General features: G+C 41.1%; 1 protein-coding gene across 3 annotated transcripts in view; it reads left to right on the forward strand.

Moving 5' to 3' along the window:
* The first annotated feature begins 855 nt into the window (after nt 1-855).
* Nucleotides 856-14,958, forward strand: part of LOC126988001 (G-protein coupled receptor moody-like) — a 44,360-nt gene continuing 30,257 nt past the window's right edge. For all 3 annotated transcript variants that reach the window (XM_050845731.1, XM_050845729.1, XM_050845730.1), the window contains exon 1: nt 856-1,004. The gene's annotated coding sequence lies outside the window, so the exon portion shown is untranslated. The remainder of the gene's footprint in view (nt 1,005-14,958) is intronic.

Below are 14,958 nucleotides of genomic sequence, written 5' to 3' on the forward strand. Positions count from 1 at the left end.
CAGAAGAAGACAAGACTAAACAGGGAAGACAAAGAAGAAAAACAACCAAGAAGACAACTAGAGGAAGACAAGAAGAAAAGTAGAGGAAGACAAGAAGAAGACAACTAGAGGAAGACAAGAAGAAGACAAGTAGAGGAAGACAAGAAGAAGACAAGACTAAACAAAGAAGACAAAGAGGAAAAACAACCAAGCAGCACTAACCAACCAGGACGCGAGGGCCGGGGAGGACGTGGACCCCAGAGCCAAAGGGACAGCCAAGACTTCCTCTGGGCGGATGTATTACTGAGGTCCGTGACAGTCACCTCCTCTCCACTCACTCACTCACTCGCTCACTCACTCACTCGACCCATTAGCCGGACGAGGAGTGGTGGATTGAGGTGTCTTGGTGTGGCATAAACAAACACACACAAACACACGCATTGACACAGAAAGAGAGAGTGAACTTCAATTTTAGGCTCAGAAAGTGGATAGATTTGACTGACTCCACTGTTCAATTGACCTATTAGAAGTGGATTAAGGCGTCTTCGTGTGGCATAAACAAACACACACACGCACACACACAGACACAGAAAGAGAGACAACTTCAATTTTTGGCTCAGAAAGTGGATAGATTATACTGACTCCACTGTTCAATTGACCTATTAGAAGTGGATTAAGGCGTCTTCGTGTGGCATAAACAAACAAACAAACACACACACAAACACATACACAGACACACACAAGAAACCTGGACTTCAATTTTTAGGGGCAAGAAAGTGCAAAGATATCTCAGACTTTAGTACGTGGAATTAGTATTGTGATTTTGGCTTACGTGTGAGGACTAAGAAGAGTCATCGTCAACGTCATCCTGGTCTTCCTCGGTGTCCTCTGCAGCCATGGAGTGTACGTAGGGGGCGCGTTACGAGGCTCCTGAAGACGTAATCGTGTGTTCATCCTGGATATCCCCCGTTCGAGCTCCTTCCGGGGCTTCATATCAACATAATATCCCGTCACGTGACCTTCAGGTGAGAGAGAGAGAGAGAGAGAGAGAGAGAGAGAGAGAGAGAGAGAGAGAGAGAGAGAGAGAGAGAGAGAGAGTTTGTGTGTTTGTATGTTGGTGTTATTTATATTTGCATAGTTTTATTTTACCGATTTTAAGTCCTTTTCTTATTGTTATATTTTCCCATTTCCATATTCATCCATTTATTCTTTATTGCTTATTTTCTTCTTTTATTTCTCTTATTTATTATTTTATTTATTGTTTAATCGTAAATGCTCTTCGTCTATACTACCCATGGATTCAATTTCTTCCATATCTCACGAGTTTTATATATGGGAAGGTTAAATTATGTGTGTGTGTGTGTGTGTGTGTGTGTGTGTGTGTGTGTGTGTGTGTGTGTGTGTGTGTGTGTGTGTGTGTGTGTTACCTGTTTCTCGTCACCTGTTCATATAATTATTACTGGAATGAATCAGGTTCGTAATGCTTCGTATAGATGATTTTATAACGTATTTGACAACATTTTACGTTTATTTATGACGTTTTTTTAATCACATTTTGCGTTTTTTTTGGTGACATTGCGGGTTTTTTTTTGTCACATTTTACGTTTTTTTATCACATTTTACGTTTATTTTCACATTTAACGTTTTTTTCATCACATTTTACGTTTATTTTCACATTTAACGATTTCTTCATCACATTTTACGTTTATTTTCACATTTAACGTTTTTTCATCACATTTTACGTTTATTTTCACATTTAACGATTTCTTCATCACATTTTACGTTTATTTTCACATTTAACGATTTCTTCATCACATTTTACGTTTATTTTCACATTTAACGTTTTTTTCATCACATTTTACGTTTATTTTCACATTTAACGTTTTTTCATCACATTTTACGTTTATTTTCACATTTAACGTTTTTTTCATCACATTTTACGTTTATTTTCACATTTAACGTTTTTTTCATCACATTTTACGTTTATTTTCACATTTAACGTTTTTTTCATCACATTTTACGTTTATTTTCACATTTAATGTTTTTTCATCACATTTTACGTTTATTTTCACATTTAACGATTTCTTCATCACATTTTACGTTTATTTTCACATTTAACGATTTCTTCATCACATTTTACGTTTATTTTCACATTTAACGATTTCTTCATCACATTTTACGTTTATTTTCACATTTAACGATTTCTTCATCACATTTTACGTTTATTTTCACATTTAACGATTTCTTCATCACATTTTACGTTTATTTTCACATTTAATGTTTTTTCATCACATTTTACGTTTATTTTCACATTTAACGATTTCTTCATCACATTTTACGTTTATTTTCACATTTAACGATTTCTTCATCACATTTTACGTTTATTTTCACATTTAATGTTTTTTCATCACATTTTACGTTTATTTCCACATTTAACGATTTCTTCATCACATTTTACGTTTATTTCCACATTTAATGTTTTTTCATCACATTTTACGTTTATTTCCACATTTAACGTTTTTTTCATCACATTTTACGTTTATTTCCACATTTAACGATTTCTTCATCACATTTTACGTTTATTTCCACATTTAACGTTTTTTTCATCACATTTTACGTTTATTTTCACATTTAACGTTTTTTTCATCACATTTTACGTTTATTTTCACATTTAACGTTTTTTCATCACATTTTACGTTTATTTTCACATTTAATGTTTTTTTCATCACATTTTACGTTTATTTTCACATTTAACGATTTCTTCATCACATTTTACGTTTATTTTCACATTTAATGTTTTTTCATCACATTTTACGTTTATTTTCACATTTAACGATTTCTTCATCACATTTTACGTTTATTTTCACATTTAAAGTTATTTTTCATCACATTTTACTTTTCATCACATTCTTCTCACACACTTAAGAACATATGAACATAAGAACGTTAGGAGTCTGCAAGAGGCCGGTTGGCCTATATAAGGCAGCTCCTGTACACTCAACCCCACCTTACCTCACCATCCATGGCTTTATCTAACCTCTTCTTGAATGTATCTATGGTATTGGCACCACAACATGGCTCCCAAGCCTGTTCCATTCGTCCACCACTCTATTGGTGAACCAATTCTTGCCTATGTCTTTGTTGAATCTGAATTTGTCTAACTTAAAACCATTGCCACGCGTCCTACCTGGCTCTTTTACTATCAAAATCTTATTGAAATCCCCTTTATTAAATCCCCTCATCCATTTATAGACTTCGATCAAGTCTCCTCGCAACCTTAGCCTTTCTAGAGAGTGTAGATTTAAATGCTTCAGCCTGTCTTCATAAGGCAAGCTTCTCACCCCCTGAATCATCTTTGTCATCCTCCTCTGTACAGATTCTAACACCTTGATATCCATTCTATAGTAGGGGGACCAGAACTGAACTGCATAATCGAGATGAAGTCTAACTAGTGCAAAAGTAAAGTTTGAGGATGATCAGCGCTCCTATTGCTCACGCTCCTTGAGTTGAAACCAAGTACTCTGTTTGCCCGATTTTTAGCCTGAATGCATTGAGCCCTAGGACGGAGGTCAGCGCTCACTAGGACTCCTAAGTCTCTCTCACGCCCAGACCTGCTTAGAAGAGTGTCATTTAAGGAGTAACTGTGTGAGGGGTTATTCCTACCTACACTCAGAATGCTACACTTCCCAACATTGAATTCCATCTGCCACTTCCCCGCCCAATCATATAGTCTGTCAAGCTCATCCTGGAGAACGCTAGCGTCGCTGTCTGATTGGATTACTCTACCGATCTTGGTATCATCTGCGAACTTACTGACATCACTAATAATTCCTGTGTCCAAGTCATTGATGTAAATAATAAAAAGCAGAGGACCCAGCACCGATCAATCTATGTGCGTGTGTGTGTGTGTGTGTGTGTGTGTGTGTGTGTGTGTGTGTGTGTGTGTGTGTGTGTGTGTGTGTGTTACTTATTTAAGTGTCACGTTTCTCATTACTACACTCGGAGCGATGACGGGATATTTAATTACTCTCTCTCTCTCTCTCTCTCTCTCTCTCTCTCTCTCTCTCTCTCTCTCTCTCTCTCTCTCTCATGGCGGGGTTTCGAGGTTACGTTCAGTCAATCACTTCCGCTCGCCTCTGTGTGTGTGTGTGTGTGTGTGTGTGTGTGTGTGTGTGTGTGTGTGTGTGTTGGTTACATGATTAGCTTTTTATTGGTTATCTATGTGTGTGTGTGTGTGTGTGTGTGTGTGTGTGTGTGTGTGTGTGTGTGTGTGTGTGTGTGTGTGTGTTGTAGTCGTATTAGTTGTTTTCTCTTTTTTTTTTTTCTCTTTTCCTGTCTTTGTCCACGTCACTGTTTTACCTCTTAACGTCACGTACACACACACACACACACACACACACACACACACACACACACACACACACACACATCCGCTGCACCTGTTGGTCTCGCGAGCGCTGACAGAGAAAGTGTGGAGGGGCAGGTAAGGTCACTGGCGTCTGCAATCACTGACACCTGATGTAATTCTCTCTCTCTCTCTCTCTCTCTCTCTCTCTCTCTCTCTCTCTCTCTCTCTCTCTCTCTCTCTCTCTCTCTCTCTCTCTCTCTCTCTCATTTTTTTCTTTTCTTTCTTTCTTTCTTTCTTTCTTTCTTTCTTTTTTTCTTTCTTTCTTTCTGTAGTAATTATATTTTTGACTACTACTACTACTACAAAAACAACAACAAAAATAACAACACTCAACACACACACACACACACACACACACACACACACACACACACACACACACACGTCACATTTCCACATTTGACATCATTATATCCTGTGACGGTGGGGAGGAGGAGGAGGAGGAGGAGGAGGAGGAGGAGGAGGAGAGGAGAGCGGTACCTTTAATCCCAAACCTCACTATTATCACCCCGGCTCCCCTTCCTTTCCCTTTCCCTTTCCCTTTAAAGAACGAAGAAGAGAGGAAAAGGGGGAATGGAAGAGGGGAAGAGGGAGAGAGAGAGGAGGGGCGGTGGAGGAGGCAGAGGAGGGAAGACAAAGGAGTAATAAAACAAAGGATAGGAGGAAGAGGAAGGGGAGTAAAGGGGAGTGGGGACAGTGGAGAGAGATAGAGGAAGGGAAAGATAGTGGAGGAGGAGGAGGAGGAGGTCGAGGAAGAGGGGAAGAAGGGGAGATGAGGAAGGGAAGAAGACATAGGAATTGGGATATAGAAGGGAAGAAGGGAAGGGGAGGAGAAAAGACAGGGGAGAAGAGGAGAGGAAGAATTTGAGGAAGAGGAAGAAAGGGAGAGAAGATCAAAGGAGGAGGAAAAAAAATAGGAAGAAGGGGAGGTAGATAGGGAAGAGAAGAGGAGGAGGAAGATAATGAATGGGAAGAAGAGGACCAAGGAGAGGGGAGAGGAGGTGAGGAAGACATTAGGGAAGGGGAAGAAGGGAAGGAAAGACCAAGGAAGATACTGAGGAAGAGGAAGAAGAGGAGGATAAACTTCGAAGGGGAATTAAAAGAGGGGAAGAAAGGGGATTTGGGTAGAAAAGAGGAGGAGGAGGAGGAAGAGGAGGAGGAAGAGAAGGGGGAGGAAAATGATGATTATGAAAACATGGAAATGCAGGCAACAGAAAGGCTATTGGCTTATTACGAGGTTGCCCGCTTTGGTGATTTAATCTGCTCGACAGCCACTTGGGGCTTGAGGAGCAGATGAAAGCACCTCGGTATTCAGTTTACTCCCGACGCAGCGAAGTGACGGTCGATTCTATATTTGAAGGAGTTGATGGTATTCGCATTTCCTACTTTTGAGGGAAGATTGTTCCAGTGGCGGATGACTCGGTTTGAAAAGAAATTCCTTCCAATGTCTGTGTTACATCTTGAGTTGGTTTTCAGGTACTTGAAGACTTGAATCATATCCCCTCATAGGCGTCTTTTCTCCAATGTAAAGAGATTGAGTCGCTTGAGTCGTTCCTCGTACGGTTGGGCCCTTAAGGTTGGAATCATCTTCGTGGCTCGTCGTTGAATCCTTTCCTGTAAATCAATGTCCTTTCTGTAATCAGGAGACCAGAACTGCACTGCATACTCGAGGTGGGGTCTTACCATGGAATTATACAAGGATAGCATCACGTCTGGCGTTTTACACTCGAAGTTCCTCGCTATGAACCCGAGCATAGTGTTGGCTTTGTTATATGATGAGGAGGAAGAATGGGAAGGAAGATCAGTTTGAAGAAGGGTATTTGGGTAGTGAAGGGAAGGTAGGTAGGGAAAAGAAGGGAAGGGAAGAGAAGGGAAGGGAAGGAGGAGGAAAATGATGATGATAAGGAGAAAGAAGGGGAAGGAAGACCAGTTTGAAGAAGGGTATTTGGGTAGTGAAGGGGAGGTAGGCAGGGGAGATGGGGAAGAGAAGGGAAGGGAAGGGAAGGGAAGGGGAGGAGGGGAGGGCAGGAAGCACCCACTTACTCCTCGTGGTGTCCCCTCCCCCCCCTTCTTCCGCCTCCAATCCTCCCCTGGGGCACTCCTTCCTCCTTCCTCCTCCTAATGTCCACTTCTTCCTCTCCTCCTCTTCCTCCTCCTCCTCCTCCTCCTCCGGCACCTTCCCCTCCTCTTCCTTTCCCGTCTCTCTCTCTTCCTCCGGCTAGCTACCTGTGTGTGTGTGTGTGTGTGTGTGTGTGTGTGTGTGTGTGTGTGTGTGTGTGTGTGTGTGTGTGTGTGTGTGTGTGATCCTCAGCAACACATGGTACACTTTTTTTATTTTTTTTTATTCTTGGTCTCGTAACTGAAGAAGATGAAGATGCATTTTCTTGTCCACTCCTCCTCCTCCTCTTCTTCTTCCTCCTCCTCCTCCTCCTCCTCCTCCTCCTCTTTTTCTCCTCTCTCACATCCCTTTCATTAACTTTTTCGACACCTATTTTTTTCCGTCCTTCCTTCCTTCCTTCCTTCCTTCCTTTTCCTTTTCCTTTCGCTAATTTCGTGTTTACATTAATTCTCTCCTTGGTCTTCTTTCCTTCTTTTTCTTTTTTTGTTTTGTTTTGAATCTTTATCATCGGCTTTATCTTTTATGTCCATCTTTCTCTGTCTGTCTGTCTACCTGTCTGTCTGTCTGTCTTTTTTTCTTTTGTAGTTTCTTTGCCTTGGAAGTTATATTTCTGTCTAACTGTCTCTCTTTCTGTCTGTCTGTCTGTCTGTCTGTCTGTCTGTACCTCTGCCTTTCTGTATCTCTGTCCGTCTCAAAATCAATCTGTCTCTATTTCTCTGTCTTTGTCTGTCTGTGTCTATCTATCTGTCTGTCTGTGTGTCTGTCTGTCTGTGTGTATGGGGTGCCGCGTCGAGGGTGGAGGATGTGGCTTGGACATACATACATACATACATACATACATACATACATACATACATACATACGTACAGACAGACAGACAGACAGACAGACAGACAGACGGACAGGGCAGCAGCTTTAACGTCTGCTAATGGGTGACGTTTGTTTTTGCAAGCTCAGATGATCGTGGGTGTGGCCCCTCCCCCCCCCTCCCCCCCTCCCCCCTTGGTCCTTATGTCCTGTTGTCCCCCCCCCCCCTTCCTCTTCCTCCTCCTTTTCTTCTTCTTCTTCCTCCTCTTGGCGTCTTCCTTATCCCCTCCTGTTCCTTCGTGTCCTGTTGTCTCTTCTTTTGTCCTCTTCTTCTTCTTCTTCTTCTTCTTCTTCTTCTTCTTCTTCTTCTTCTTCTTCTTCTTGGGGTCTTCCTTACCTCCTCCTCCTTCTTTATGTTCTGTTGTCCTATCTTCTTCTTCTTCTTCTTCTTCTTCTTCTTCTTCTTCTTCTTCTTCTTCTTCTTCTTCTTCTTCTTCTTCTTCTTCTTCTTCTTCTTCTTCTTCTTCTTCTTCTTCTTCTTCTTCTTCTTCTTCTTCTTCTTCTTCTTCTTCTTCTTCTTCTTCTTCTTCTTCTTCTTCTTCTTCTTCTTCTTCTTCTTCTTCTTCTTCTTCTTCTTCTTCTTCTTCTTCTTCTTCTTCTTCTTCTTCTTCTTCTTCTTCTTCTTCTTCTTCTTCTTCTTCTTCTTCTTCTTCTTCTTCTTCTTCTTCTTCTTCTTCTTCTTCTTCTTCTTCTTCTTCTTCCTCTCGTGTCATCTCTTTCTCATCCTCGTTCACATCCTTGTAATTCATCCTCTCCCTCCTCCTCCTCCTCCTCCTCCTCCTATTCCTTCTTTGCTTACCATATTTTTTTCTTTTTCTCGCTTCTTCTTCCCTTCATCTCGTTCTTCATCATCATCATCATCATCTTCTTCTTCCTCTTCCTCTTCTGTTATATCGTCATCGTTGTTATCTTCCTCCTTTTTCTTCTCCTTTTCGTTTTTTTCCTTCTCCTCCTCCTCCTCCTCCTCCTCCACTTCCTCTCTCCACCCTCTCCTCCTCCTCCTCCTCTAAATCCTTGGGGTAATGTAGGATGCTCGGACTACACCATTATCTTGTTAAGGACTTCATTGCAGGTTGATGATAGTGGCTTATCCTTTTTCCTCCTCCTCCTTTTCCTCCTCCTCCTTCTCTTCCTCCTCCTTTTCTCTCTATTCCTCCTTCTCTTCCTCTCTTCCTCCTCCTCCTCTGTCTATTCCTCCTACGCTTTCTGGTCTTTCGTCTATTTTTCCTATTTCTTCTTCCATTACACTTTATCCTCCTCCTTCTCTCCTCCTCCTCCTCCTCTTCCTTCTCTTCCTCTCTTCCTCCTCCTCCTCTGTCTATTCCTCCTACGCTTTCTGGTCTTTCGTCTATTCTTCCTATTTCTTCTTCCATTACACTTTCTCCTCCTCCTTCTCTCCTCCTCCTCCTCCTCTTCCTTCTCTTCCTCCTCCTCCTTCTCTCTCTATTCCTCCTACGTTTTCTACTTTCTCCTCCTCCTTCTCTCCTCCTCCTCCTCCTTCTTCTTCTCTCCTTCTCTTCCTCCTCCTCCTCCTCCTTCTCTCTCTATTCCTCCCAGGCTTTCTGCTTCTCCGTCTATTATTCCTAGTTTTTCCTCCATTACTCCTCCTCCTCCTCCTCCTCCTCCTTTTTCTCTTCCTCCGACTCCTTTTCCATATACTTCCATTCCTGTTCCTTTCGTTCCTATTCCTTCTTCTCTGTTCTTATTTTCCTTCTATTCCGCTTTTGCTTTGTTTTCCTTCTCCTCCTCCTCCTCCTCCTCCTTCTCCTCTGATTTTTTTTTCTATCGTATCTCCTCGTCATCATCCTTCTTCTCCTCCTCCTCCTTTTCCCTTCATTTTCCTCTTCCTCTCTTTTCATCTTCAATTCCCTTTTCAATATTTTCCTTTTATTCACATTTCTACGACTTTTCTTCTTTACCCTATTCTTTCTTCCTTTTCGATGTGCCTCATGTACCGTAAAGAAAGGAAGAGAGAGAAAGAAAGAGAGAAAGATAATCACCCATAGGAGTTTAAAGGGAAGGGACTCGGAGATGCAGGCCGTATGGGATTAACAGATGATGATGATGATGATGATGATGATGATGATGATGATGATGATGACTAACTGTGCTAAAAGAGAGACAAGCTGTATACCATAAAGAAGAGAAAGAAAAAGAAAAAAACACGAATTATTGAGAGCGAGGAAAGAAGTGAGCAGAGAGAGAGAGAGAGAGAGAGAGAGAGAGAGAGAGAGAGAGAGAGAGAGAGAAGATTAGTAGTAGTAGTAGTAGTAGTAGTAGAAGTAGTATAGCATTAGTAACACAAAATAGGCCTTACGCAAAACATATCGCTAAAAAAAACTACATTACCGCAGAGAGAGAGAGAGAGAGAGAGAGAGGATACAGATCTCGCGTGGCGGATGTAGTGGATGCTGCCGTGATCTCAGTGTCTCGTGTGGGTGAATGGCTGTAGCGGGGACTGGGCTATTGCGGGGGAGGATGAAGAGGGCGGGCAGGGGGAGGGGAGGGGCATGACGGAAGAAGAGGAGGGGGGGTAGGGAGTGTTAGTGGTGGTGGTGGTGGGGAGTGGTTAGTGGGTGTGTGTGGAGTGAGTATGGAGTGAATAGAGGAGGTTTGGGAGTGGTGAGGAGTGTGTGTGTGTGTGTGTGTGTGTGTGTGTGTGTGTGTGTGTAGGTTATTGTCAGCATTGGTGTGGTCAGGAAACTATGTCTGTCTGTCTGTCTGTCTGTCTATCTATCTATCTATCTACTTTTCTTTCACTTCTACTTTCTCTCATTCATTCTCTCCTTTTTTTTTTGTCTATCTTTCTGTCTGTTTGTCTATCTATCTATCTGTCTGTCTATTTTTATTTTCTGTCTATTTATCTATTTTTTTCTTTTCTTTCTTTTTCTCTCTTTTCTCTTTCTCTTTCCTTCCTCCTCTTTGTCTGTCATTCCCTTTGTCATTTTCCCTTCCTTTCAAATCCTTCCTTTCATTCCCTTTCCCTATCTTCCTCTCCTTCCCTCCGTCTTTTTTCCTCCCCTTTCCTTCCTTTCATTCTAACTTTCCCTTTTCCTTCTTTTCTCTCATTCTCTGTCTTCCTTTCATCCCCTCTGTCTTTTCCTTCCTTCATCTTCCTCCTTCCCTTCTCTTCCTTCTTGTCTCTCATTCCTTTCTTCCTTTCATTCCTCTCTTCCTCCCCTTTCCTTCCTTTCATTCTAACTTTTCCCTTCTCTTCCTTCTTGTCTTTCTATATATCCACAGGTGAGTGAGGCAGGCAGAGGCTAGGTTAGGGTGAGACAGGCCAGGCTAGGAATATACTCGTTCAGGGGGAGGCAGGCTTCATTGTGTAGGTAGGTAGCTTGGTGCGAGCCGGGGAAGGGTGTGCGAGGGTAGGGCGAGAGGGCTGACCACCACGCCGCCGCCTCATTCTATTGTTCACATCCTACTGGCCTACTTCCTCGGTCACCCGCCTAGGAGCTGCCCGGCGCCCCTCCACTCCCCGCGACTCGGAAATGCTACGGGAGTGACTGTGAACGGGCCTATACCTTGCTTTTCCTTCCCCATTAGACGCATTTCCTTTGGGTTGAAGGTTGAAAGAAGGTATTAGGGGACTTGAAGGGCGTTGGAATACAAAAGGTGTGGAGTTGGATCGTGCTTCCTTTGGGTTGAGGGTTAGAAGAAGGTATTAGGGGACTTTAAATGGTAGAAGAAGGGATTTATGTATGGTTTTGAAATATGGCGTTGAAATACAAAAGGTGTGGAGTTAGATAGTATTTCCTTTGGGTTGAGGTTTGAAAGAAGGAATCAGAGGCTTTTAAATGGTACAGGAAGGGATTTATGTATGAATTTGATCCCAAGTGTCTATTTCCTTTGGTACAGAGACGAAGAGCGTTGGAATACTGAAGGTGTGGAGTTAGATCGTGCTTCCTTTGGGTTTAGGGTTAGAAGAAGGTATTAGGAGACTTTTAAATGGTACAGGAAGGGATTTATGTATGGTCTTGAGCCTAAGTGTGTTTCCTTCCGTACGAGAGACGAAGGGGGTTGAAATGCAAAAGGTGCGGAGTTAGATAGTATTTCCTTTTGGGTTGAAGGTTAAAAGAAGGAATTGGATAGCTTTTAAATGTATGTATAGTTTTTGAGCCTAAGTGTCTGTTTCCTTCCGTACGAGAGACGAAGGGGGTTGAAATACAAAAGGTGTGGAGTTAGATAGTGTTTCTTTTTGGGTCGAGGGTTAAAAGAAGGAATTGGATAGCTTTTAAATGGTACAGGAAGGGATGTATGTATAGTTTTTGAGCCTAAGTGTGTATTTCCTTCCGTACGAGAGACGAAGGGGGTTGAAATACAAAAGGTGTGGAGTTAGATAGCATTTCGTCTGGGTTGAAGGTTAAAAGAAGGAATTGGATAGCTTTTAAATGGTACAGGAAGGGATGTATGTATGGTTTTTGAGCCTAAGTGTGTTTCCTTCCGTACGAGAGACCAAGGGCGTTGAAATGCAAAAGGTGTGGAGTTAGATTGTGTTTCCTTTTGGGTCGAGGGTTAAAAGAAGGAATCAGAGGCTTTTAAATGGTGCAGGAAGGGACTTATGCATGAATTTGACCCTAAGTGTGCATGTTTAACAAAGGATGAAGGGCAATTATATACAAAAGGTGTGGAGTTCGATCCTATTTCCTTTAGTGTGAGGGGTGTAAGAAGGAATCAGAGGCTTTTAAATGCTATAGGAAGGGAGTTAACTTGAATTTCCTTCCGTACGAGAGGGTTAACAGGACGAAGGGCAATTATATACAAAAGGTGTGGAGTTGGATCCCTTTTCCTTTAGGTGAGGGGCGTAAGAAGGAATCAGAGGCTTTTAAACACTATAGGAAGGGAGTTAACTTGAATTTCCTTCCATACGAGAGGGTTAACAGGACGAAGGGCAATTATATACAAAAGGTGTGGAGTTCGATCCTATTTCCTTTAGTGTGAGGGGTGTAAGAAGGAATCAGAGGCTTTTAACCCTTTCCATACGTGACGCAGACGTTGGCATCACAGTATGGAAAGGGTCAAGAGGAAATGGAAGAGGATTAATCCTCTTTTAAACCTTTCAATCCTCTAAATTCCTCTTAATTCTCTTCCACTTCCTCTTAAAGAGGTTTAGAAGAGGACTAATGGTGATGACGTCGGATGCCCTTTGGATGCCGATGTCGGCGTCACCGGATTGAAGGGGTTAAATACTATAGGAAGGGATTTAACTTGATTTTCCTTCCGTACGAGAGGTTTTAGTAATGGACGAAGGGCAATTATATACAAAAGGCGTGGAGTTGGATCCCTTTTCCTTTAGTGTGAGGGGTGTAAGAAGGAATCAGAGGCTTTTAAATGCTACAGGAAGGGAGTTAACTTGAATTTCCTTCCGTACGAGAGGTTTAAGAATGGACGAAGGGCGATTATATACAAAAGGTGTGGAGTTAGATCCTATTTCCTTTGGCTTGAGAGGTATAAGAAGGAATCTGAGGCTTTTAAATGCTATAGGAGGCAAGTCATGAATGAATTTGAACCTAAGTATCCATTTCCTTCCGTACGAGAGGGTTAACAGGACGAAGGGCGGTTATTTACAAAAGGCGTGGAGTTCGATCCTATTTCCTTTAGTGAGAGGGGTGTAAGAAGGAATCAGAGGCTTTTAAATACTATAGGAAGGGAGTTAACTTGAATTTCCTTCCGTACGAGAGGTTTAAGAATGGACGAAGGGCGGTTATATACAAAAGGTGTGGAGTTGGATCCTATTTCCTTTGGCTTGAGAGGTATAAGAAGGAATCTGAGGCTTTTAAATGCTATAGGAGGCAAGTCATGAATGAATTTGAACCTAAGTATCCATTTCCTTCCGTACGAGAGGGTTAACAGGACGAAGGGCAATTATATACAAAAGGCGTGGAGTTGGATCCCTTTTCCTTTAGTTTGAGGGGCATAAGAAGGAATCAGAGGCTTTTAAATACTATAGGAAGGGAGTTAACTTGATTTTCCTTCCGTACGAGAGGTTTTAACAGAACGAAGGGCGGTTATTTACAAAAGGTGTGGAGTTCGATCCTATTTCCTTTAGTGTGAGAGGTATAAGAAGGAATTAGAGGCTTTTAAATTGCTTTTCCTTATGTATTAAATCTTAAGAAGGGCTTGAAACGTATTAAAAGGTGTGGAGTTCGATCCTATTTCCTTTGGCTTGAGAGGTATAGAAGGAATCAGAGGCTTTTAAATGCTATAGGAGGCAAGTCATGAAAATTTGAACCTAAGTATCCATTTCCTGATATATAAAAGGTATAGAAGGGCTTGAAACTTATTAAAACGTCATATAAGTGGAGTTAAATTAGGATTCCTTATATATAAAAGGTATAGAAGGGCTTGAAACTTATTAAAACGTCATATAAGTGGAGTTAAATTAGGATTCCTGATATATAAAAGGTATAGAAGGGCTTGAAACTTATTAAAACGTCATAAGAATGGAGGCTTTTAAATTGCTTTTCCTTATGTATTAAATCTTAAGAAGGGCTTGAAACGTATTAAAATGTCATACACGTGGAGTTAAATTAGGATTCCTGATATATAAAAGGTATAGAAGGGCTTGAAGCTTATTAAAATGTCATATAAGTGGAGTTAAATTAGGATTCCTTATATATAAAAGGTATAGAAGGGCTTGAAGCTTATTAAAATGTCATATAAGTGAAGTTAAATTAGGATTCCTTATATAGAAAAGGAATAGAAGGGCTTGAAGCTTATTAAAATGTCATATAAGTGGAGTTAAATTAGGATTCCTTATATAGAAAAGGTATAGAAGGGCTTGAAACTTATTAAAATGTCATACACCTGGAGTTAAATTAGGATTCCTGATATATAAAAGGTATAGAAGGGCTTAAAACTCACTCAATACTAAAGGTCAAGTTAATTAAAAGGCGTTTACATATATTAGCGTTAAAAAGAGCTTCGAACTCATCAGTATTATAGACGTGGAGTTAGATTGCGTCTCCTTACATAGAAGAGTTACAGAAGGGCTTAAAACTCACTCAATACTAAAGACGAAGTTAATAAAAAAGCGTTTACATATATTAGCGTTAAAAAAGCTTGGAACTCATCAGTATTATAGACGTGGAGTTAGATTGCGTCTCCTTACATAGAAGAGTTACAGAAGGGCTTGCAACTCACTCAATACTAAAGATGAAGTTAATTAAAAGGCGTTTACATATATTAGCGTTAAAAAGAGCTTGGAACTCATCAGTATTATAGACGTGGAGTTAGATTGCGTCTCCTTACATAGAAGAGTTATAGAAGGGCTTGAAACTCACACAGTACTAAAGACGAAGTTAATTAAAAGGCGTTTACATATATTACCGTTAAAAAGAGCTTGGAACTCATCAGTATTATAGACGTGGAGTTAGATTGCGTCTCCTTACATAGAGGAGTTATAGAAGGGCTTGAAACTCACTCAATACTAAAGATGAAGTTAATTAAAAGGCAATTACATATATTCGCGATAAAAAGAGCTTGGAACTCATCAGTATTATAGACGTGGAGTTAGATTGCGTCTCCTTACATAGAAGAGTTACAGAAGGGCTTGCAACTCATTAAATAAACATGACTCATA

The sequence above is a fragment of the Eriocheir sinensis genome, chromosome 67 (assembly GCF_024679095.1).
Source record: "Eriocheir sinensis breed Jianghai 21 chromosome 67, ASM2467909v1, whole genome shotgun sequence".
In the NCBI taxonomy this organism is placed as follows: domain Eukaryota; kingdom Metazoa; phylum Arthropoda; class Malacostraca; order Decapoda; family Varunidae; genus Eriocheir; species Eriocheir sinensis.